General features: G+C 45.3%; 1 pseudogene across 1 annotated transcript; it reads right to left on the bottom strand.

Annotated features, from left to right (window-relative positions):
• Positions 1-4,102: 4,102 nt before the first annotated feature.
• LOC309557829 (up-regulator of cell proliferation-like) lies at positions 4,103-25,483 on the bottom strand (annotated as a pseudogene). Its single transcript, XR_014226192.1, has 2 exons — positions 25,380-25,483; positions 4,103-8,770 (listed from the first exon to the last, which is right to left on the bottom strand). The product of XR_014226192.1 is annotated as an up-regulator of cell proliferation-like (transcript).
• Positions 25,484-26,202: the final 719 nt, after the last annotated feature.

Genomic DNA, 26,202 nt, shown 5'->3' with positions numbered 1-26,202 from the left:
TTAGGGTGTGCTTACTTTTGTTGCCAGCGGTTTAGACATTAATGGCTGTGTTGAGTTATTTTGAGGGGACAGAAAATGTACACTGTTATACAAGCTGTACACTCACTATATTACATTATAGCAAAGTGTCATTTCTTCAGTGTTGTCACATGAAAAGATATAATAAAATATTTACAAAAATGTGAGGAGTGTACTCATTTTTGTGAGATACTGTACTGACTTTTCATTGCTGAACCAGTATGTCCAAAATCTGCGGGATCACACTGGGGTTGCAGAGGATCGCATTAGTACTGTAAAAGACACCCTTGCTCCTCTTACTACTAATGTGCGGGAAGCTTCAAGTGAATTAGCGGCACTCCATGCTAAGGTGGATGAACTTGAAAATACTGTAGGTCCCGTCTTAACAACTTACGCTTTGTGGGCTTTCCTGAAAAATCTGAGCGGGCAAACTGGGAGCATTTCTTAATCACCTGGCTGTGGGAGACCCTGGGCCAAGACCATATCCCTACGTCTTTTGACATTGAACGGGCACATTTCACTCCTCCTCGCCCTCCTCCTGTGGGTGCTTCACCACGACCCGTCATTGCTCATACCCTCAATTTTCAGGATAAAGTTGCTATACTGTGAGCTGCGAGATTAAAGTGTGAGCTACGCTTTAATAGCCAGGTAATTCAAATCTTCCCAGGTTTCTCAGGTGAAGTTCAGAAACAGCACGCCTCTTTCACCTCTGTTAAAGTCAGGCTGTGAGAACAAGAAATTCAGTACTCTATGTTATATCCAGTGAAGCTTAAACACGGGCAAGTCAAATTTTTTCACTTTACCTGCTGATGCCTTCTCCTGAATGGATGAGACCTTCGGTGGTTCACAACGCTCTCGCAGATGCTTAAGGTCAACAATAAATTAGCTTGCCTTTATCAGCACCTGTGCCGTTTGACACTTGTTGTCTGCAATGCAATTTTCTATATAGGATATCACTTGATGTTCCCCTTTTCATTTACATTGCAACCCCCTACCTATATGCGATGTTTACATCACAGGTTTTGTTGACTTTTTTTTCCTGTTTGGGACATGAGCTTTCTGTAATTGGGATAGAAGAGCAGGGTGGGAGAGTTGGGTTACCAATGTACTATTGTTTTCATTTTTTCTTTCTTGTTTTTTGCTATTGTTATCTTTTGATTGTCTGTGCTTCCCTTGGGTCTCCTCCACCCTGTTTGCTTTATCATGCTGGTTGAGGAATGCTGGGTACCCTACGTGGTGTCCTACAATTGCTAATACTTGTGTGTCTTACCAATAAGGCTAACAATTAAAAGGTTCTTTTATGGCATGTTCGGGGACTAAATTCACCCTGTAATTCTCTTTTATTAAGCAATACAAACCTCACATAATTTGCTTGCAGGAGACTCATCTAATGGCCCTTAAGCACCTTGCACTTAAAAAGGCCTGGATAGCACACTCATTTCACATGCACAACACTTCCTACTCTAGAGGAGTCTCAATATTATTAGCAAAATCTCTCCTAGGTGAGTTTATCCATGTCAAAACTGACCCGGAGGGTCAGTTTGTTCTCATATCCATACAGATTGGTCATTCAATATAAAATTGAGTTGCCCTCTACATACCTTCACCCGTTTTTGCTCAAATTCTGACTAAGGTCACCTCGGTCTCACTTGATCTCCCTAGAGGTCCTGTGATATACGTTGATGACTTTAATGCAGTGATGGATCCTGCTTTGGACCGCTTGAAGGGATAAGAAAAAACCTTCCGATCCCTTTTGGATTGGGTACGAGTGTATGATCTCACAGTTGTGTGGAGATACAAGCATCCAGATGTTAGATAGTTTCATGTCACTCAGAATTCACTTGTACAATGTCCTGTATTCATCTGGCTTTTGCCACTTCATTCACCCTTCCTCTCATATCCAATGCCACTATACTACCTTGTGCTGGATCTGATCACGCACCACTCCAACATGAGTGGTGCGACCAAGTCGCCTGACAAGTCGCGGTAGTGTGAACCGGCAGTCAGTGTTGTCACATGAGAAGATATAACAAAATATTTACAAAAATGTGAGGGGTGTACTTACTTTTGTGAGATACTGTAGTCACCACCATGTGGTTCAACAGTAACCCATACCCTTTACAGCACTAGCTGTTGCAGTTCGTTCCTTAAAAATATTTCTATCATTCATTGCCACAACCAGACAGGAATGAGGACAGGAGGAGCTTTTACACTATAGTAGCTTTTTTTTTTAGAAAGGCAGGGTTCCTTCATTTCTATTTAGAGCATTTAGAGGAGTAGCCTAATTTTTAAATATTGTTTATTGAAAAGAAAAGCAACATGATGCAAGAAATATATAAAGAAAAGATATAACAAAACATACATAAAGTACAGTAAAACAACAACGGTTTAAAAGTGGAATGTACCACAGTAGAGTCCACTTGGTTTTTGATACAGTACTGAGTTTGGATCACTTGAAGGGTAAGACAAATACAATGCTACGAGAGTAAGTGTCGGTTCACACTATGGTGATCCGACTTCGGGGGCGACCTGTGAAGTCGCGTGCACTGCGACTTCGGCGCGACTTGCATGGACTTCACATAATGGAAGTCAATGCAAGTTGCTCCGATGTCGCCCCGAAGTAGTACAGGAACTATTTTCTAAGTCGGAGCGACTTGAGTCGCTCCTATTAGAACGGTTCCCATAGCACTGCATGGACCGCGACTTGTCAGGCTGACAAGTCGCCTGACAAGTCGCGGTAGTGTGAACCGGGACTAACTGGCCCTCATCGAGTAACTCTCAGTAATCTTTGGTAGTTCTGGTGGTAAAACAAGAACGCTTAGATGCTCATGTAGCCACCTTTTCTTTTTTATTTTATTTTCTCCTGACCAAGTTTGTGCAGAGCCACCTCACACAATCAAAGAGTCTTATGAGTGTGTTGTAGGTGTACTGGAAAGTTTACTAATGCTCAAAATATATAATGTAAAGTTTTTATTTCCACAGGACAATGTTCCACTACTTAGCTATCAGACTCAGCTGGTCCATATAACCTGTGGCTTCTTCAGGAGCTAAGACTTCTTCTCACAGCGGGTGAGGTGAAGCCCCAGAGGTCGTTGACCAAGAGTTATAGTCTGTCCCACATCCATAGCTCATTCGGTAGCGCAGCAAAAAACTGAACAGTGTAATGTGTATCAAGCATGTTCTAAACAAAGATGGAACTTTTGGTGTGTTCCTACCAGCAGGATAAACCATACTACCAAAAAATGGGAACGCTTATTTCTGTCTTTCCTCCCATTTATTTCAAATAAAATAATTAAATTTTCTTTTTGTAATTTTAACTTTTTCTAAGCACTGCCCACCTATGGATATTAAATTACAAAAATAAGTGTGTACTTAGCTTAGAATTCATACTCCTAGACAGATTAGTGCATTGTGTTACCAGTATGTATGTATGCTTATGCCCCGTACACACGTTCCGATTATCATACGACTAAAGTTTGTAATTGTATGTTACTAAAATCGAAAGCAACTCTGCGTACAAACCATCCGACTTTCTTCGTACGATTCACTGACCAAGTGTATTTTTCATAGCTACGTAACAGAAGTGATGTATATACGTCTGACCCCTGCGGATTATTTTACTGTTTCCGATCATGCGTGGTATTTGTCGATCGACTTTTAGCGTACGAATACTGTACTGACGAAACGATTATCGGTCGAGAAGATGTCGTACGACAGAAGTTTTCCTGTTTTTCCCCTTCGGATTTTGTTGGACCAACTGTCGCGATCGGCTGTCGAAAGCTGTGTACTAACGATCAGATTATCGTGAGACCAGGTCGAAAGCGAGTTTTGTCGTACGATAATCGGAACGTGTGCACGGAGCATTAAGCTGGATACACACTATACAACTTTTGTTGTCAGATTTCCTTTAGATTTACCTTTTCTATGTAGTGCAAGGGCCTGCCAGATTGCATACAAATTGAAAGTGTTTAGGTTTGACCTCATATTATAGGGTTTTGGTAAGTCTGAAGGAAAAAATCTAAAGAAAATTGTATAGTGTGTATGGACCATTACTGTTTGTTGTTAATCTGTGGGGAATTGCATTGCATGGCTGCTGATTGCATGCAGATAAGTGTCAGTGTAGGCAAGCTAGCAACCCTGCCAGACAGGGATCTGTGTGTGTGTGGTTGCTTTGCAGACAAGATAGTGGATAAACTACAGGTGGGAGCAAGTTACCCTATGTTGTGTGTATGGTGTGTGTGTGGGTGGGCAGTGGGAAATGTAATAACAGAATTATAGTTTGCAGGATATCTTGGGGGAATCTCAGAAGTGTGTGGGTAGCTTAACTGCTTGCCAGCCTTTGAGTTGCACTAGATTGTATGCAAAATTTTGCATCTGCAAGTGGTTGTCCAGCTAGCTAAAAGTGGGTCGCCATCCAGTAGCGACCAGTGGTATTGCAGGCTGTGATAACTGTGTCATAGCTGGTTGTATCCTCTCAAAAGTAAGCTCTCTCCTCATTCCTTCTCAACCAAACACGGTTCTCGCTCCAGTTAGCAAATTGCTGGGGGTGCGATTCCTTGAAATTATTGTTTTTATGAACCCTTTGAGGTGAATACTTTTTGGGCCAGCAATGAAGTCCAATAGTTTTTATTTTGCTGGGTTTGAAAAATGTCCTTAAGTTATTTTGGTGGCTTCTAAACCCAGCATTATAAGGGGCTTTGCAGTATTGGTTCTGCTTCCTACATTCAAAGAGCTTCTCGCATACTCTACGTATCATAATCCTGAATGTGTCTCTGTTTGGCTGGAGTTCATTTTTTAACTGTCTTATAAAAAAGTCAACATGGGTGGAAAATTGATGTGGGGTTAAGGATGTGACTTTCAAAGGGTATTCTGCTATATCCCTTTTTTTTAAAGACAATTCAGAAGCCAGCGCAACGCAGACATCTCTCATAAATTCATGAACGTTGTCGTATTCCATCTCTGTGTGATGTTGTAACACCCTTTTAAAAATTGACAGGGTGAAAGAGATAGCATTGGCCAACAAGTTACAGTCAATATAAACTTGGCTCTTACTGTTAAAGACAGTGAAGCCTCTAATCACATCTACAGTTGGTGATGTCCTCCTGCTCTTTCTTACTGCACTTACAACATCCCGAATAACATAGGGTTGTAGAGTTGACGTCATGTGTAGTTCCATAGCAGGTTTGAGACAGAGGTGGCAAAACCGTTTAGCGCTGCATTTGTCTTTTATTATATTTTTCAAAGAATTTAAGGGTGGCAGATTCAGTTGCTCCAGAAACAATTTCTCTTCTTTCGCTTTGACAAGGGCATCATGTGTTTTTTGGAAGGCCTCAGCTGCTTTTCTCAAGATGTGAAGCTTCAAGTCGACCTCAAACAAATCTGTGAAGGGAAATTTTTCCTTTCTGATCACTTTGTTAATCATTCGTAAGATCTCTAGACAATGTATCGGCTCATAATCTTTATTTAATTTAGCCATGGTCAGGGCGTATCTGCTGCACCTTTTAGTTAGAGATTGAACAAGGCTATCCAGTCGACTCCAAGGTTTGGTACTGTTCTTGTTCTTTGCCCCTTTCCTTGTGAACCAAGTTGCATCAATATGTTTTTCCTCAATAGTAAAGCTTTCGCCCGTTAAGTCTGACAACTTTTTGACGCTGTTAAGAACATCGGTAACCAAACCTCCTCTGTCCCTCAACTCCTTTTTGAGTATCTGCAGAAATTCATTCTGAATATCAAGTTTTTTCAAAAATTTTAACTTCAACTGGCTTACCTTGTCTTTCCAGAATGAGTCAAAATCAAAATTAGGCTCCAGCTCATCGGGGTCCCACTCCTGACCACGAAGGTCTTCAATAACGGCCATTTGCAGGCTATGCCTTAAGATCTGAATTTTAGTGCACTTCTCTTTATAGAAGGTTTCTAGTTCTTTACAAAGGAGCTGGAATTTCTCAATAAAACTTTTTTCAAATAGTTTTTTGTCAAAATCCAAATAGAGTCTGAAATTTTCAATTTTTTCCTGCTTCTTTTTTTGCAGGTGTTTCAACATATCTTTTTTTAAGATGTCTGCGCCATGATATACTGAAATTTGTGCTTCCTCTTTGGAAGTCCACTCATACAATTCTTTGTGGATACCTCGTTCTAACTCCCTGTACCGATCAGACAGTTCAGTGTAGATTATAACCTCTTTTATGTGCTCATATTTAAGAATGGGCTCCAGGTTCACAGCATTCCACAGACTTTTTATATCATTGATAAAGTCTAGCATAGTCCGCAAACTGCCATGATTTGCTTTTTGGGTTAGAGTGCGAATTAAATGCTTTTTTAACTCCATTACTTTTTTTAGCATATTCAGAATTGATGCATCTATTGAAAGGATCTCCTTGCCAAAAACTGGGGAGAAAGTTGTACCAGTGCCTGCTTAAAAAGTCACATTCAAAAACATCATTTATGGATAGATAGCTAGCTCTTTTTACTACTTTAGCGGCTAGATCAATTGTTTCATGAAGACATTGGTGTATTTTGTCTTTGTTACTGTTTTCTCCATCAAAAGAAGCATTTGTTGCATCCGTTTGTACAAAAAACAAAGCCGGTCTTCTTCCAGAGTCTCTCATCCTGAGAAGGGCACATGTTGCCATTTGTAAAGTGTTAATGGTGTCCAATGGATTCTCACTGGACAGGCAGAATACGACTATGTCACTTATCCCAATCATGAATGCAGCCAATGAATTGTCATGTTCAAATCTCTCCTTTTCGGATGCCAACTTGGAGGCTCTTAATCCTTCTGTGTCAATCACCAAGAGGAAGTCACAGTCCAGCTTCTTTTTAAAGCTGTCTTCCACTTTGATAAGACTCATTAAGGCTCCTTTTGTGGGTTGAGGTCTAGTGATCTGGAACTGCAACCCAAACATGGTATAGAGTAGGCTGGATTTCCCTGTGCAGTAAACTCCCAATGCAGATATCACTCTCACTCTGCATGGTCCTCTTTTCTTGTTGACCAGGTCAGTCAGGACATCAGTTATCCATGAAAGCTGTACGCTAAAGGTGTCTTCACTGGTCATAACCAGGGGAAACCCATCCAACAGAAGATCTGCAGCAGTTTTTGGCAGCTCAGAACATCTAGGAATGTGTTCTGTTGCTTTCGCAACTATGGCTTCTGCTTGATAAATGTATACTAAATCGTAAAAAATGTTCCTCTGCATTACTTTCTCAAGCAAAGTGTTTGTAGAGGCTTTGTGACGGTGAACCTGCATCCATTTTAAGAAATATTGTTTCTGTGTCTGGCTCATAAAAGTAAAAGCATACACTAAATTGGTGATTTCATCATTCCATAAGCACCTAAGGAGGCTCTTCAGCATTTGGTCAGCTAACTCTGACTTGAAGTGTTCTTTGTTGGACTTGCCTTTTTGTATTGGTTGACTCTTCTCTTTTTGAACTTTGGTGAGCTGTGTTCTTATTTCTTTCAGGGACTTTAGATAATTTTCATTGTATTTTGCTGTAGTTGAAATATCATGGGTCAGCTCCAAGGTGTGCAGTTTAGCATACTGGCAATCTCTTTGGTTTTCGTCAATGCAGAAGCCAAAAGCTGATCCCAGTGCTGCCATATCAGTCAATGTCATTTGGTTAGGGTTTACTTTAAGAGTTATTTGAATAATTACCTGGATTTTTTCTTCTAGATTCTTCTCAATTCCCAACAGAAAATCAAGATTTAAAAGTGCTGAAGATAAAGCTTTAAATAGTTGTTCTGTCTCATCATTCCTGGAACTATGGGGTGGGTGTCCAACAATGAAATAAAAATGATCATATTCCTCGTTGCATATCTCACCCCAGACAGACTCTCCTTCAAGAAGTATGAACACGGCGGATGAAACATTTGCTAGAAACTTAAACTGTCTCATGTTTGCCTGTATGTCCCCGTGTAGATTGGCAATGGCAAAAGGTCGTTGGGCACAACAATGACCAGTATTTTTAGTAGGGAAATACCAGGCAAGCTCTACCAGCCCATTGGATATGATTTTAGAGCCTTTACCGCAATGCATTTCCCGATGTACAAAATCTTTACGGCAGCTGTGTGAGATGAGGCTGAGAACTTGGTTAAGGATCTTAGATTTGGACATGTTCTTACATTCGCCAAGTCTTACAAACGAGAATAAGGGCATAGGAATATTCACCAAATTATCTTCTACAAACTCCCCAGTTTCTGTTGGTAAGTACTTCATAATGTTTCTCATTGCCCACAACATAAACATGCCTTCTGTAACATCACTAGTAGGGAGCAGTAGAGGGACAGCAAATTGAGACATGGACAGTCTGGTTACAATCTCTTGCTGTAGAAAATTGTCTGAACAGTTCAGGAGGGCACATAGTACATCCACAGGGTGGACAGTTGGCAATGTATTTTCACTATCTCTTAAATAAAGTAAATCAGACAAATTGTAGCTCTCATTTGGTTTTGATAAATACATGCTAATATCAATAGGGCTCTCAGATCTTTCCCTTGTAACCAATGTGTCTTGTCCGGAGATACTGCGTATTGAGCGTCGATCCATTTCAGAGCCGCAGAACGTTGAATTATTGCCATTGGTATTCAGTGATATAAGCCGTCCTAAGAAGCGCAAAGAAATGTCCTTTTTAGAGTGGCAAGGAGCCTCTGATAGAACTTCCTGATTGATGCTCAGAACATCTGAAGGTGTCAGCTTGTGCTGTGTATACCCATTCAGTCCCAGTTCTTCAATGAATTGATTGAACACGTTCTTTTTTTCTGTAAATAGAATAATAACAGAAAAAAATATGTAATAATTCCTAGTAAATCTTTGACAAATTCCAAAATGTATGCTTTAAGGCAAGTACATTGATGTGCAACTAACCAGTATATTGAAGAACCTTATGTCCCTGAAAGCACCTGTTCTTATCTTCAGATCAATTTCAGTTTATCTTGAAGGAGCCCTATTCCTACGCTTAGGCTTTATACAGGGCTGCTACTTTAAACCCTACCTCTTGAGATTAAGCCCCACCCAGCTCAGGACTAAACCACTCTCCTGCCATTCAGCTGGTAACCTGTCAGAGCGCCTACTGGCCATTGGTTTTGCAGTTTACAAGCAAAATGAAGAGGGATGAGCACTTGACACTTTGACCACCATTGTGATGGATGTTTTTTGACCAGGAACTCTGGTCAATGTTTGCATGCTAAGGCACCTTGGGATTCTGGAGACAGAGGGGTGAAATCTGACCAGGTATAAAGACTACTGTGGATATCTGATGATGTATATGAAGACTAAGCAATTTCTGTCTGACCATAGGTGCACTTTAACCTCAACTCTAAGGCCTTGTATGCAACCTAAGCCTAAGGTCCAGAGTTCACCAAGATACTCAGGAATTATATCTAAAGACCAGTCCAGAAACACTGCAAGGTACTTTACGTTACTAGTAATGTTGGTGGGTAGAACAGGTTTGCTTTAATTATTTTTTAAGGTCCAACTCAAAATGTATTTTTAAAGCTACCCCATGAGGTATGTTAAAAAAAAAAAGTGCAAAGTTGTTGTTGCATTGGACCACCTGAAGACAGTGTAAGAAATGATTTGAGCAAAATTGGGAACTCATCCAAATAGTTAGAGGATTAAAAAGGAAATGGTCCTGGGTTTCCTAAAAAGCAGTGAGGGACAGACATCAGTCTTCCCACCTGAGGTACCCCAGGTTCTCTCCTTGCAGCATTTAGATCAAACTGCTCTAAAATATTGTTATAGATTTCATCATTTGCAATAGTTGTATAAAAGTTAAATACTCAAGGGAGCCATTACACAGTATACTGTCATTCAGACTTTAGGGAGGGGGCTGGAATGTGGCCAGTGAGAGTAGAAAATGGTCCATTGTCAATGAGAGTAAACAATACCACAGGATTGGTGGTCAGCAGGAGCCAACAAATTACATAGCTACTGTGGTCAGTAGGAAGAGGAATAGTGCCCCATCATTGGTATCAGTGGGAGGAATAGTGCCTCATCATTGGTATTAGTGGGAGGAATAGTGCCTCATCATTGGTATTAGTGGGAGGAATAGTGCCCCATCATTGGTATTAGTGGGAGGAATAGTGCCCCATCATTGGTATTCGTGGGAGGAATAGTGCCTCATCATTGGTATTCGTGGAAGGAATAGTGCCTCATCATTGGTATTAGTGGGAGGAATAGTGCCCCATCATTGGTATTCGTGGGAGGAATAGTGCCTCATCATTGGTATTCGTGGGAGGAATAGTGCCTCATCATTGGTATTCGTGGGAGGAATAGTGCCTCATCATTGGTATTCGTGGGAGGAATAGTGCCTTATCATTGGTATTGTGCAAAGGAATAGTGTCCTATCATTGGTATCAGAGGATGGAATAGTGCAGGGATATGCAAACCTAGGCCCTCCAGATGTTGCAGAACTACAAGTCCCATGAGACATAGAAGAATCTGACAGCCACAAGCATGACGCCCAGAGGCAGAGGCATGATGGGACTTGTAGTTTTGCAAGAGCTGGAGGGCCGCAGTTTGCATATCCCTGTAACAGTGCCTCATCATAGGTTTCAGTGGGAGAAATTATGCCCCACTGTTGGTGTCAGTAAAGTAATGATGCCTCATGGTTGGTGTCAGTAAAAGTAATGATGTCTCATGGTTGGTGTCTGTGGGAGGAATAGTGTGCCATCATTGGTGTCAGTGGAAGAAATAGCACCCCATCATTGGTATCAGTGGGAGGAATAGTGTCCCATCATTGGTGTCATTGGAAGAAATAGCACCCCATAATTGGTATCAGTGGAAGGAATAGTGCCCCATCATTGGTGTCAGTGGGAGGAATAGTGTCCCATCATTGGTATTCGTTGGAGGAATAGTGCCTCATCATTGGTATTCGTGGGAGGAATAGTGCCTCATCATTGGTATCGTGCAAAGAAAATGGTGTCCTATCATTGGTGTCAGGGGATGGAATAGTGCAGGGATATGCAAACTGTGGCCCACCAGATGTGGCAGAACTACAAGTACCATGAGACATAGAAGAATCTGACAGCCACAAGCATGACACCCAGAGGCAGAGGCATGATGGGACTTGTAGTTTTGCAAGAGCTGAAGGGCCACAGTTTGCATATCCCTGTAATAGTGCCTCATCATAGATGTCAGTAAAAGTAATGATGCCTCATAGTTGGTGGCGGTGGGAGGAATAATGTCCCATCATTGGTGTCAGTGGAAGAAATAGCACCCCATCATTGGTATCAGTGGAAGGAATAGTGTCCCATATTTGGTGTCAGTGGGAGGAATAGTGTCCCATCATTGGTGTCAGTGGAAGAAATAGCACCCCATCATTGGTATCAGTGGAAGGAATAGTGTCCCATATTTGGTGTCAGTGGGAGGAATAGTGCTCCATCATTTTTATTAGGGGGAGGAATAGTGTCCCGTCATTGGCGACAGTGGGAGGAATAGTGTCACATCATTGGTGTCAGTGGGAGGAATAGTGCCCCATCATTGGCATTAGTGGAAGAAATAGGGACTAGTATCAGTGAGAGAAATAGTGCCCCAAGAGTCAAATAAGGGCAAGTGGAGGGCCACATTCGGCCCACAGGCCAAAGTTTGGATACCAAAAGTGACCAACAGAGGGAAGCTCAGGGTTTATTTACTTTATACTAAGCCTGATTACCTCATAACTCTTTAATTTCAACTCACTAACATGCATATCAAGCATTAATTGGTCAGCTCTGTAAGTAGTTTATCACGACTAGTGCTATTATATCACTCTGTTATTTTATCATCACATATAAAAACAATATAAAAGTCAGTTCATAAAGATAACCACACAGGTTATAAACCTTTAGGGCTGGTTCATGCACAGGAACGCAATTGAGTGTCTCCAAAGTTTAAACCTGTAGAGGCTTTTAAAGTGTCGCCTATGGAGAATTTTCACAATTTCATAAGTGCACACCATTCTAAGACTTGATATGTTTGGTATTTATTTCTTTGACACAACCCCATCTACAGTATTTTACTTTCCTGGAAAATATGCGTAAAATAAACAGTTGTGCAAAAAAAAAAAAAAACAACAACATAAATAATCGCAACTACCATCATTTTATTCTAAAGGGTATCAACTTTCAGAAAATATATCATTTATGTATGTATATATACACATACACATAAATAGGTGTGAAAGTAGCAGAAACCTATGCTTGCGCTAATGAAATAATTAACAGGCATATGTCTCCGCTCCTATCAAACCTATATGTGTGTATGTGTATAAATACATATAAGTGTGTGTGTATATATACCTCTATACAGAAGTTCAGATGTTATGCCTGCCTCCAAAGACACCCAAAAATGCCCCAAAAAAAACGCCTGCGCCAAAAAAAAAAACGCCCAGGTGTGTTGTTGCAGGCGTTTTTTTGTGCATTTTTTGGGGGTCTTTGGAGGCAGGCATAACATCTGAACTTCTGTATAGGGGTATATATACACACACACTTATATGTATTTATACACATACACACATATAGGTGTTATAGCAGAGAAGCCATATGCCTGTTAATTTTTTCATTGACGCAAGCATAGGTTTCTGCTACTTTCACACCTATATATGTGTATATATACCCCTACACAGAAGTTCAGATGTCATGCCTGACTCCAAACATGTCCTCAAAAAAGCCCTATAAATGCCTGCAACAAAAAGCAGGGTGACAGGGGTGAAGCCACCATCCAGTTCTGTAAGTGTTCTAAAAGAAACAAACTTTTCTCTATAGCGGTCACCCTGACATGGAAGGGTTTTGTCACCCTGCCATAGCAGTCAGAGTCAGTTAACCCTACACTACACTACGGTCCCCTTACACTTAACACTTTCCCTACTGAAACTAGATTATTAAATCTAACTATAGTGGAAAATAGTACCCTAACTACAGTAGATATCCCTTTCCTCACACTAATAATTGCTAAATGACACTTTGAAGCAGAAGTAACAGAACTGCTTCCACTCTCTTCCACGTCCCTGTATTACAATGCTAGAGATTTGGCGGGGCTATCTTATATACTGGGGGGCGTATTCACTAATGATTGACCTCTGGACCCCCTAGTAGGGATGATCGAACTTTTGAAAAGTTCGGTTCGACCAGAACACCCGAACTTCACGAAAGTTCGGTTCGGATTTCAGAACCCCATTGAAATCAATGGGACCCGAACTTCTGTAATCAAAAAACACCATTTTTAAGCCCTAAAACCCAATAAATGCCCCTAAAAAGTGCCTAGGGTTCTGGGTCATGCCCCAGGGACTATTAATCACACAAAAAAAAGTTCTTAAAAATTGTCGTTTTTGATAGATAGCCAATTATTGAAAAAATTAAAAAAAAAAAAAAAAAAGAGATTTCTTTGGATTTAGTGTCTGGGGGGTCTAAAAGTTGTACCTGTGAAGTTTCAGCTCTGTAGCATGTCCAGAACCAGAATTACAGCATACCAAACCTTCAAAAATGACTTTTTTGCTTAACCGCACCTTTCTTTTGCTCCTAATCAACGGCTCAGCCAATGTGTATGATGGGGACATAATGCAGTGCACTGGGAACAAGATTAGAGGTTTTTTTGGAAAAAGGTGCTGTCTCTTTAAATGTGCATATAATTAACGGGTGTATTTCCACAATGGGGCTTTTATTACCAAATGTTTCAAGAAGTCCAAAGATGTATGTAATTGCACTTTATTTCATGTAAAATGGTGTTTGGTGCACTTTAACTTGAAATCTCACAAGAAACAGACATATATGCACGGATACATTGAGGGTTAGGGGTAGGGGCCACAATGTAGTGCAGAGTGAACAAGATTAGAGATGTTTTGGATGAATAGTGTTGTCTCTTGACTTTGAATAGAAGTAAAGGATGCTTAAAAATTGGGCATTTGGTGGTGCGGACGATGCCTTGACACCATATCCCTATGAAAGTGCTGGTAATGAAAGCAATAATTGCCTTTGTAAGGAAAAAAATTACAATGATATGCATCTGTGTGACAGGTGCGCAAAAATTGTTGTTTGGGTGTTGGCGGAGCCATACCACTGTAAGCCCAAAGAGCTGGTGTTGAAGAAGGCGTAAAAATTATGAAGGTGTGCACCTGTGGAACAGGTGCGCAAACATGGTAGTTTTGGTGTTGGCGGAGCCTCCCCACCATAACCCCAAAGAGCTGGCTTTGAAGGAGGCCCAAAAATTGTAAAGGTGTGCACCTGTGGAACAGGTTCGCAAACATGGTAGTTTTTGTTTAGCATAGCCTCCCCACCTTAACCCCAAAGAGCTGGTGTTGAAGGAGGCCCAAAAATTGTAAAGGTGTGCACCTGTGGAACAGGTTCGCAAACATGGTAGTTTTTGTTTAGCATAGCCTCCCCACCTTAACCCCAAAGAGCTAGTGTTGAAGGAGGCCCAAAAATTGTAAAGGTGTGCACCTGTGGAACAGGTTCGCAAACATGGTAGTTTTTGTTTAGCATAGCCTCCCCACCTTAACCCCAAAGAGCTGGTGTTGAAGGAGGCCCAAAAATTGTAAAGGTGTGCACCTGTGGAACAGGTGCGCAAACATTGTCGTTTTTGTGTTAGCATAGCCTCCCCACCTTAACCCCAAAGAGCTGGTGTTGAAGGAGGCCCAAAAATTGTAAAGGTGTGCACCTGTGGAACAGGTTCGCAAACATGGTAGTTTTTGTTTAGCATAGCCTCCCCACCTTAACCCCAAAGAGCTGGTGTTGAAGGAGGCCCAAAAATTGTAAAGGTGTGCACCTGTGGAACAGGTTCGCAAACATGGTAGTTTTTGTTTAGCATAGCCTCCCCACCTTAACCCCAAAGAGCTGGTGTTGAAGGAGGCCCAAAAATTGTAAAGGTGTGCACCTGTGGAACAGGTTCGCAAACATGGTAGTTTTTGTTTAGCATAGCCTCCCCACCTTAACCCCAAAGAGCTGGTGTTGAAGGAGGCCCAAAAATTGTAAAGGTGTGCACCTGTGGAACAGGTTCGCAAACATGGTAGTTTTTGTTTAGCATAGCCTCCCCACCTTAACCCCAAAGAGCTGGTGTTGAAGGAGGCCCAAAAATTGTAAAGGTGTGCACCTGTGGAACAGGTTCGCAAACATGGTAGTTTTTGTTTAGCATAGCCTCCCCACCTTAACCCCAAAGAGCTGGTGTTGAAGGAGGCCCAAAAATTGTAAAGGTGTGCACCTGTGGAACAGGTTCGCAAACATGGTAGTTTTTGTTTAGCATAGCCTCCCCACCTTAACCCCAAAGAGCTGGTGTTGAAGGAGGCCCAAAAATTGTAAAGGTGTGCACCTGTGGAACAGGTTCGCAAACATGGTAGTTTTTGTTTAGCATAGCCTCCCCACCTTAACCCCAAAGAGCTGGTGTTGAAGGAGGCCCAAAAATTGTAAAGGTGTGCACCTGTGGAACAGGTGCGCAAACATTGTCGTTTTTGTGTTAGCATAGCCTCCCCACCTTAACCCCAAAGAGCTGGTGTTGAAGGAGGCCCAAAAATTGTAAAGGTGTGCACCTGTGGAACAGGTTCGCAAACATGGTAGTTTTTGTTTAGCATAGCCTCCCCACCTTAACCCCAAAGAGCTGGTGTTGAAGGAGGCCCAAAAATTGTAAAGGTGTGCACCTGTGGAACAGGTTCGCAAACATGGTAGTTTTTGTTTAGCATAGCCTCCCCACCTTAACCCCAAAGAGCTGGTGTTGAAGGAGGCCCAAAAATTGTAAAGGTGTGCACCTGTGGAACAGGTGCGCAAACATTGTCGTTTTTGTTTAGCATAGCCTCCCCACCTTAACCCCAAAGAGCTGGTGTTGAAGGAGGCCCAAAAATTGTAAAGGTGTGCACCTGTGGAACAGGTGCGCAAACATTGTCGTTTTTGTTTTAGCATAGCCTCCCCACCTTAACCCCAAAGAGCTGGTGTTGAAGGAGGCCCAAAAATTGTAAAGGTGTGCACCTGTGGAACAGGTGCGCAAACATTGTCGTTTTTGTTTTAGCATAGCCTCCCCACCTTAACCCCAAAGAGCTGGTGTTGAAGGAGGCCCAAAAATTGTAAAGGTGTGCACCTGTGGAACAGGTGCGCAAACATTGTCGTTTTTGTCATAACCAAAATGAGGTTCTGTGAACGTAAAGAGAATGAGAGGAGGGTTTGAGGGTGGCACCATGGTCCAGGCTTAAACTGAGGCTCAACTGCCACATCACAACGATAGCCTAGTCTACAAGGTCTGCATCAGGTGCATCAAAGCTTGATATCCACGACTGATTCATCTTAATGAATGTCAAACGGTCGACTGAGTCGGTGGAGAGTCTAGTTCGATGGTCTGTGACGAATCCTCCTGCTGCGCTGAATGCCCGTTCCGATAGGACACTGGAAGCAGGGCAGGCCAACAACTCCATGGCATACTGGGCCAGTTCTGGCCAGTGGTCTAATCTTAAGACCCAGTATGCCAGTGGATCGGATTCGTCACATGAAAAGCCCTCTGTGTCACTTTGTGCCCTCACGTAATCGTCCACCATGTGATGCAGACGCTGTCGATGCGATGTGGCAGCTGAGAGGCCTGGGCGGTGAGGACTAAAAAAAGACCGAAAGGCATCCGTCAACCGCACGCCTTCTCCAACGCTCCTCTCGTGACCACCAGTAGAATCCATGGTAGGTTGTCCCCGCCCCTGCACCCTACGGGAGTCGGGGAACATGTTCACCAGATTCCTCTTGAGACTGTCCTCAAGGGATTTGATCCTGTGGACTCTATGGGTGGATGGGAAAAGCTCCGAGACTTTACACTTGTACCGGGGGTCAAGTAGGGTGGCCAACCAATAGTGGTTAGTCTCTTTAATGGCCTTGATTCTGGGGTCCTTTCGCAGGCTCTGGAGCATGATGTTTCCCATGCGTCGCAAATTAGCGAAGGCCTGAGAAGCTGACTCCTCGGGGTCACTCATAACGACATTATCTTCAACGGGCTCCTCCTCCTCCCAGCCACGTACTACTCCAAAGTGTCCCGAGGGAGTCAAACTAGGCCTTGCAGATTGCCGCATGTCTTCCTCCTCCTCCTCCTCAAACCCTGCAAAAGTTCCCGCAGAATCGTCCTCCTCCTCCTCTTCCACCCCTGGATCCTGCTCGGGCCTCTGGGAGCTAGGCATAATGGGGTCAGGATTCTCAGGATAAAGGGGGCCTTGAGAGGCAAGGAAGTCCTCCTCTTCCTCCTGCTGCTCTGCCTCCAGTGCCCTGTCCATAATGCCACGCAGAGTGTGCTCCAACAAAAACAGTACCGGTAGGGTGTCACTGATGCATGCGCTGTCCCGGCTGACCATCCTTGTGGCCTCCTCAAATGGCGAGAGGACAGCGCATGCATCCTTAATCAAAAGCCACTGCCGTGGTGAAAAGAAGCCCAGGCGCGCAGAGCCAGTGCTGGTGCCGTACTCGCATAGGTATTCATTGAGGGCCCTCTGCTGCGTGTACAGGCGCTGCAGCATAGCCAAGGTGGAGTTCCAGCGGGTGGGCATGTCACAGATGAGGCGGTGTACCGGCAGGTGAAACTCGCGCTGCACTTCGGCCAAACGTGCAGTGGCACTGTACGACCGCCTGAAGTGACTGCACACCCTTCTTGCCATCCTTAGCACATCCTGCATTCCCGGGTACGAGTTCAAAAACCGCTGTACCACGAGATTCAGGACATGCGCCAGGCATGGCACATGGGTTAACTTTCCCTGACGAAGGGCGGCCAGGAGGTTTGACCCATTATCAGTAACCACCATCCCTGGCTGCAGCTGGCGTGGTGTCAACCACCTCTGGGCCTGTGCCTGCAGAGCCCCAAGAATCTGAGGGGCAGTGTGCTGCCTGTCCCCTAGACACACAAGCTGCAGCACTGCGTGACACCTTTTGGCCTGAGACATAGAATAGCCCTTTGAACGTTTACGTGGTATCTCATCATATTCAAAGGACCATTCTGCAGAGGAGGGCATGGAGGAGGTAGAGGAGGAGGAGCAGGAGGGGGTAGAAGTGATCGATCTACCCGGATCAGCGACACCACCAGCTGTTTGCAGACGTGGGGGCAACACTGGCTGCAGCACCGAGCCCTGGCTACAATCCCTTCCACTGGCAAGCAGTGTCACCCAGTGAGCAGTGACAGAAATGTACCGTCCCTGCCCATGTTTGCTTGACCAAGTGTCAGCCGTCAAGTGTATCTTACGGCTGACTGACTTGGCCAGGGATGACACTACATTGCCTTCCACATGTTGGTATAGGGATGGCAGGGCCTTACGGGAAAAGTAATGCCGACTTGGCACCTGCCACTGTGGAACTGCACATTTTGCAAAGTCACGGAAGGGAGCAGACTCTACCAGGTTAAATGGTAATAGTTGCAGAGCCAGTAGTTTAGCCAAACTACTGTTTAGACGCTGGGCATGTGGGTGGCGGGGAGTATACATTTTTTTTCGTTCCAGCATGTGTGGAATCGAAATTTGGCGTCTAGATGATACAGCTGGTGGTGTGCTGGAGGTAGATGCGACACTGCCTGCTATATCATCATCCCTGCCAGTGGAGGCTGCCAACAGGTGACGAGTGACTATAGCAGGGCCAGGAACAGACTGATGTGCAGGTGGAGCAGGTGGAGCAGATGGAGCATGAGGAGGAGCGCGAGGAGAACTAGGAGGCCGACTGACCAATCTTTGGCCCTTTTGTGGGTTCTTTAAATGCTCCTGCCAACGGGCCGAGTGGTGGGTTGTCAAATGCCTGTTTAGGCAGCTTGTACCCAGGTGGTTGACATTTTTGCCACGTTTTATACCCTTCTTACAAATCTTGCAGATCGCAACTGTTTTATCTGCATGGGATGTCTCAAAAAAGGCCCAGCAAGATGAGGTGTGTATAGTGGCCCGGGAGACAACAGGTGCGGCCTTAGATGGAGTAGGCCGTCTGCTCTCCCCTCTTGCTTGCTCTGCCTCCTCCTCAACCTCAGACCCAACATCTGACTCCATCAAAGACTGAGCATCAGGCCTGGCCTGGGAGACAACAGGTGCGGCCTTAGATGGAGCGGGCCGTCTGCTCTCCCCTCTTGTTTGCTCTGCCTCCTCCTCAACCTCAGACCCAACATCTGATTCTATCAAAGACTGAGCATCAGGCCTGGCCTGGGAGACAACAGGTGCGGCCTTAGATGGAGCGGGCCGTCTGCTCTCCCCTCTTGTTTGCTCTGCCTCCTCCTCAAACTCAGACCCAACATCAGACTCCATAAAGGACTGAGCATCAGGCTGGAGTAGATGGCCGACACTGTGGTCAAACAGCTCAGCTGACTCCTCTGCCATGTCTGAAATTGGGTCTAAGGGAGGACATGAGGTGGACATGGACTCATCTGTATTTGTTCTGACAACTGCAGAAGACTGACCACTTTTCTCTGCCTGGGTCACTGTAGTTGCAGATGATGCCGATGATGAGGGTTTGTTCATATAGTCCACCACCTCCTGTACATACTGTGGACGTATAGCTTGGCCACTGCCGGAGAACAATCCAAATGGTGGCCTGGCTGAGGACTGACCACCACGTCCACCCCTGCCTCTAGACACCCTAGAAGCTGTGCCCCTTTCCGCAGCAGGGCCACGTATGCCTTTTCTTGGTCTACCAGGCATATTTGTCACTGATGCGTTGGCAACTGTGTGCGGTGAAAAACGCACACTGCTATGCGACCCACAGTTGTCGCTGGATACAGCACAGCAGTTGCGGTTCACGCACAGTAGCAAAGCCTTTTGCACAGTGGACCTAACGCTTTGAACAACAGGCGTTAGGTTGTCACTGATGCGTTGGCAACTGTGTGCGGTGAAAAACGCACACTGCTATGCGACCCACAGTTGTCGCTGGATACAGCACAGCAGTTGCGTGTCACGCACAGTTGCAAAGGCTTTTGTACAGTGCACCTAACGCTTTGAACAACAGGCGTTAAGTTGTCACTGATGCGTTGGCAACTGTGTGCGGTGAAAAACGCACACTGCTATGCGACCCACAGTTGTCGCTGGATACAGCACAGCAGTTGCGGTTCACGCACAGTAGCAAAGCCTTTTGCACAGTGGACCTAACGCTTTGAACAACAGGCGTTAGGTTGTCACTGATGCGTTGGCAACTGTGTGCGGTGAAAAACGCACACTGCTATGCGACCCACAGTTGTCGCTGGATACAGCACAGCAGTTGCGGTTCACGCACAGTAGCAAAGCCTTTTGCACAGTGGACCTAACGCTTTGAACAACAGGCGTTAGGTTGTCACTGATGCGTTGGCAACTGTGTGCGGTGAAAAACGCACACTGCTATGCGACCCACAGTTGTCGCTGGATACAGCACAGCAGTTCCGTGTCACGCACAGTTGCAAAGGCTTTTGTACAGTGCACCTAACGCTTTGAACAACAGGCGTTAAGTTGTCACTGTATTTTGCTGCCTAGCAAGCACGTATACCTGCTGTGATACAGCAGCACTGTGCCACGTGCTCACTAAACAGAACCCTCACACTTTCCCTACAGAAACTAAATTTTCAAATCTAACTAATGTAGTACAAAGTTCCCTAACTACACTAGATATCCCTTTCCACTAAATAGAAAGCTCCATACAGCAGAAGACTGACACTGTCCCTTAAGTTTTTTTTTTTTTTTTTTTTTTTTTTTTTTTTAACTCTAAGAACCAGCACAATCGCTGTATCTAACTACACTGGCTGTAAGCTAAATACAATTCTGCTATATGGAGCTTTAGAACCACTCGATATGTAGGAAATGTAGTGTAGCAAGCAGGAGTCAGACAGAACTGCTTCAACTCTCTTCAACAGGCTCTGGATAACTGTGCTAGGGGTTAGGCGGGGCCATCTTATATAGTGTGGGGCGTATTCACTCCTGATTGGCCTCTGGTCCCCGTAGTCACTCCAATCACGTTCCTAGGAGACTCCTGCCCCCTCATTGGCTTTTGCAGACGTTTCTGGGCCAATCACGGGCTTTTAAAGCCCAGTTCCTGTCCCAGTGCATTTTGGGCGGTTCTGATGGCCGAATACCGAACTTTTGCCGCAAAAAGTTCGGTATTCGGCCGAATATCGAACATCCAATGTTCGGGTCGAACCGATGGTCGACCCGAACCGTTCGATCATCCCTACCCCCTAGTCACTCCAATCACATTCCTAGCATTCTCCTGCCCCCTCAATTGGCTTTTACTGATGGTTCTGGTCCAATCACAGGCTTTTAAAGCCCAGTTCCTGTCCCATTGCATTTTGGTCGGTTCTGGTTGCCGAATTCCGAGCTTTTTCAGCAAAAAGTTCGGAATTAGGCCGAATTTCGAACAGTCAATGTTCGGGTCGAAACCGATGGTCGACCCGATGGTCGACCCGAACCGTTCAATCATCCCTACTGATGAGGAGGCACTGACATGCATTACTAATGGGCACTTGTGAGCACTGGTGGGCATCACTGAGGGGGCTGCGCCTTATAATCACAGCACTGATTATCAGTGCAGACCCCCCCGTCAGGAGAGTCGCTTATCTCCTCTACTCACGCCTTGTCAGCCTTGATTGGACACAACTGATTGCATAGTAAACAGTTTACGTCATAGGCTCTATACCGTGATCAGAGATGCGGTGTGTTAAAGAGACACAATGCACTACTGATTGCCGTGCTACGCGCCCCCAGGGGCGCGCACGAGCGGCTTGTGCTGCTGGATGTCACATGACGTCCAGTCAGAACGGGAGAGCCACCGCCTGGCCGTAATTGTGCTATAGACTGGGCGGGAAGGTGTTAAATAAAACCTTTATATTTTAATTACAAACCTAAATTTTAAATTTAGTGACATCATTGGATGCTGATAATGGCTGGTGGGAGGGGCCAGCTGGTTGCTGTACATAGCTTCCTGAAAAGATCACAACACCTTGCCTCAGTACTCCTCTCAAGAGCATTCAGCCCTGATGCAAGCAGTGGGCTGGCTAATGTGAGGAGTTATGCAAATATAAAAATGCCTTGATGAGATTTGGAAGTAGTTAGGGCTATTGCCTATAGAATACACCCACTGTCTGCTGTCAATCACAAGGAGAGAGCAGACCAGATGGGAAACAAAGGTTTTTAGGCTCCACTCACAATAGTGTCACTGGTTGTCAATGAAGCGGTCAGCTGTGACAGCAGTGCATAGAGACAGGCATTCTGCCTATCTCTGTACACCAACTTACAGTTGTTTTTAATTACCTCCAATTTCATTATCTACAAAGTGGAGGTAATCATTTTAGAATTTGCTACATCAATAGCGCCATTTTGTGGAAGTGGCCCAATTAAGGACTACCAGAATCTGCCACACATATTGGTCAAGCTACCCTTCTAGTGTAGGATTCCAGATTTTTGCCTCCTTCGGTAGTCAAGGGAAAACTGATTGTTTTGGTTTGGTCAGGGTTTAACAGGCAGGGAGTTTGAATGCTTCGAATGCTTCCCCCTGCCTCTGGAAGAAGGGAGTCTAAATGACCAGTCTGAATATTTATAATTCTCCAGCCAATCCCTGGGAATGAGTGTCCAGAAGATGGCTGGAAAGGTGATAAATAGTCTGAAGCACTGGAGAGCTGGGTTCTCTCTCCCCAGGAGGGTTCTAAAGCCTGAGGTGCTGCTGCCATTAGCCAGCCCATAGAGTCTTGGACTGTATAGCTGTTCCTGAGACCTCAGCAGAGTCAGGGCTGAGGACCTGGATTGATTTTCTTAGATGCCGTTTGCAGGACCTCATTATAAAGGTATCTGGTCTGGAGAAGGACAGTCTCACTAACTGGACCCTGTCCAGAGAAAGATGGAAAATGGCAGCTATCCTTGGGGACTTGTGATTAAAGACCCTAAATTGATCCTTGTGACTGTGCAGTGTTCTGGAGATCGCATTGGATATCAATAGTTGTGCATTTGCAAAAGGTAACCAGATGCCAAAGAGTCTTTCCTCATGGTCCCCAGCTGTGAGGCCTTAGACTGTTCAGGGACTTGCCCCATGGTCCCGAGCTGAGAGGCCTTAGGCTGTTCAGAACGGTACCTCATGGTCCTCAGCTATGAGGGTTTAGACTGTCCAAAATTCATGTTACTTAAGGAAGAGATTGTCCATTCATAGATGATACTGACCATTTTGGAGTATCCTGTTCCCTAACCCCTCTCCTGTTAAAGTTTCTGCAAGCAATGAATCTAAAAAAAGACCCTGAACTGTTTAATTAGAGCCGATGCGAATGGACTGGTGCTTGGGGTGGTGGGCAGCCTCCAGGCCTGGACTGGGACAAAGAAAAAGGCCTAAAAATTTTAGACTGAGCAGCTCTGCACCATAAACATGCTCCTTTACCTTCATCCTTACCATGCTGCTCTTTGAATCATCCTCATTCCCTTCATTCTCCTATCCACCGCCATTTCCCTCTCTGGTCACTATCATTCTTTTCTATAATTTCTTATTCTACCTCTCCATGATCGTTCTCCTCCACATCCCTCCATACCTTCTCTCCTTTACTCTTCTGTAATGAGCAAAGTTAACATCCATTGCCTTTATACACAGCTTTCAGACTGTGTATAGAGACAAAAGGAGAGTCTATTGAAAAGTCCATATGGGAAGGAATGTATACATACTGTAGCATGTCAGAAAATGAAAAAGTCCAAAGGCTTAGGACTGTAATCAAGGGGGAACAAGCCAAGGTTCCAAAAAGCTTTAAATAGACAAAAGGAGAGGCGCCTCTAAGTGAAGACTGTAAACTTTAATACATGGTAAGGTAATAAGTAACTCACAGAGTTGTAGAAGATGAGCATGACAAGTAAAGGGTCAGTCTAAAAGGATCATCCGGGGAATGGAGTCATCTGTCACGGCGGCGCTGTGCAATTCCCTTTCCTGCTGGTCACCGTGGGGCCGGCCGTGTGGTGTGTGGATGGTCACAGCGAAGCTTGAACAGCATAGGTCCGGAGGTGTGACTAGATGACGTCACCAATGTGCGACGCGTTTCTGAACGTGCTTGCTGCGGGTGGTATGGCAGCGGCGCTCTTTTGATGCTGCTATGAAAAAGGAGCGCGGCTGTCATACCACCTTGTCATGCTCCTCTTCTGCAACTCTATGTGAGTTACTTATTACCTTACCATGTGTTAAAGTTTACAGTCTTCACTTAGAGGCGCCTCTCCTTTTGTTTATTTAAAGCTTTTTGGAACCTTTGCTTGTTCCTCCTTGATTACAGTCCTAAGCCTTTGGACTTTTTCATTTTCTGACATGCTACAGTATGTATACATTCCTTCCCATATGGACTTTTCAATAGACTCCTAATGGTCTTATCTGGGGCCTGCAGCCCATGCGCCTGTTAACTGTGCTCAGACTGTGTATACATTGTGGCTCAATGGTGGGGCGGGAGATGTTCGTCCTTCCAGGCTTCTTATCGCCTTCTTTCATAGGACACAAAGTCAGGGAGGAGCCTAGGGGGAAGCTTCCCCGGCTATGTTTGACTAGCATGATAGGCGGTAAGGGATGATGCGAGAGCAGGCGATTGAAGCAGGGCAGTGGCTAGATGCCCAGCACCAGTGGCAGCAGGTGCTCCATGGGTCGGGGGGGTGGCAGATGGACCACACCATACCCCCCAGGCCACACCAGCCCGCACACCATACCCCCCCCCCGGCCACACCAGCTCGCACACCATAAAACCCCCCCCCCCCCCGTCGCCGGCTCACTCACCCTGGACTGACGTGGAGGGCAGGCAGGCAGTGGTGGTGGCGGCTTCCCCCGGCAGGGGCAACTTCCCCTGCGTCTCCTCCCTCCTCCTCCTTGGCCAATAGCATGGCCTCTCCTTTCAGCCAATCGAGAAATAGGTCTCAGGACCCGCTTCCTGATTGGCTGGGATGAGAATCAGTGTGATAATAGCGAATATTCATTCACTATTGTCACACAACTGGGTGGGCTCAGGGCGCAGTGCTCTGCGCCACAAGCTCACCTTTTTTTGAAGCCTATTAGAGCCTCTGGCTTTAATCAAATGCTTCAAAAAAAAGCCCATTGGAATCCATGCTTCCGGCCCCCTGCATGTAGATTAGGGGTCGGATGCCCCCAATGGACGGGCCTCCACTGCCCAGCACTTGCAATGCTACTGGGGCCCCTCCCTCTACATTAAACCAGCTGTGCCCAGGGCACATGACCTCTCTGCCCACCCCTTGTCCTGGCACTGGGACATGCGGCTCGGCTGCCGCCGGCCCATTGGGCAAATGCCCGATATGTCCTATGGCTAGTCTGGATCTGGCAGAATATATACTTTTAGAGAAGAACCCGTATTTACCAGCGGCCCCTATGAGGGTAGCGCTACTAGTTCATTTTAAAAGGGATTTACCAAATTCCCCCATTTGTTGCATATGGATTAAATAACTTGGAAAAAAATGGAAATGTTCTTATCCTCATCATGGTGTTATTTGCATTGTGGGCTCACCATTCCCTTCTTTATTTAGAGGTTGTAGATGGTTGGGAGGTAAATCCGGAGGTCTCTCCATGTTCCAAGATGGGAAGACTCTTTCTCAGGATATTCAGCAGTTGTGTTTTACTGATTGGATCACCACCCCGCAGAGCGAGAGCAGGCGATTGAAGCAGGGCAGTGGCTAGATGCCCAGCACCAGTGGCAGCAGGTGCTCCATGGGTTGGGGGGGTGGTGGCAGATGGACCACACCATACCCCCCCAGGCCACACCAGCCCGCACACCATACCCCCCCCCCCCGGCCACACCAGCTCGCACACCATAAAACCCCCCCCCGTCGCCGGCTCACTCACCCTGGACTGACGTGGAGGGCAGGCAGGCAGTGGTGGTGGCGGCTTCCCCCGGCAGGGGCAACTTCCCCTGCGTCTCCTCCCTCCTCCTCCTTGGCCAATAGCATGGCCTCTCCTTTCAGCCAATCGAGAAATAGGTCTCAGGACCCGCTTCCTGATTGGCTGGGATGAGAATCAGTGTGATAATAGCGAATATTCATTCACTATTGTCACACAACTGGGTGGGCTCAGGGCGCAGTGCTCTGCGCCACAAGCTCACCTTTTTTTGAAGCCTATTAGAGCCTCTGGCTTTAATCAAATGCTTCAAAAAAAAGCCCATTGGAATCCATGCTTCCGGCCCCCTGCATGTAGATTAGGGGTCGGATGCCCCCAATGGACGGGCCTCCACTGCCCAGCACTTGCAATGCTACTGGGGCCCCTCCCTCTACATTAAACCAGCTGTGCCCGGGGCACATGACCTCTCTGCCCACCCCTTGTCCTGGCACTGGGAC

The sequence above is a fragment of the Pelophylax lessonae genome, assembly GCF_965119305.1.
Source record: "Pelophylax lessonae genome assembly, chromosome: 6".
Taxonomy (NCBI): Eukaryota; Metazoa; Chordata; class Amphibia; order Anura; family Ranidae; genus Pelophylax; species Pelophylax lessonae.
Note: the sequence above shows the minus strand (reverse complement) of the source record. Positions and strands in the feature narration are given on the sequence as shown.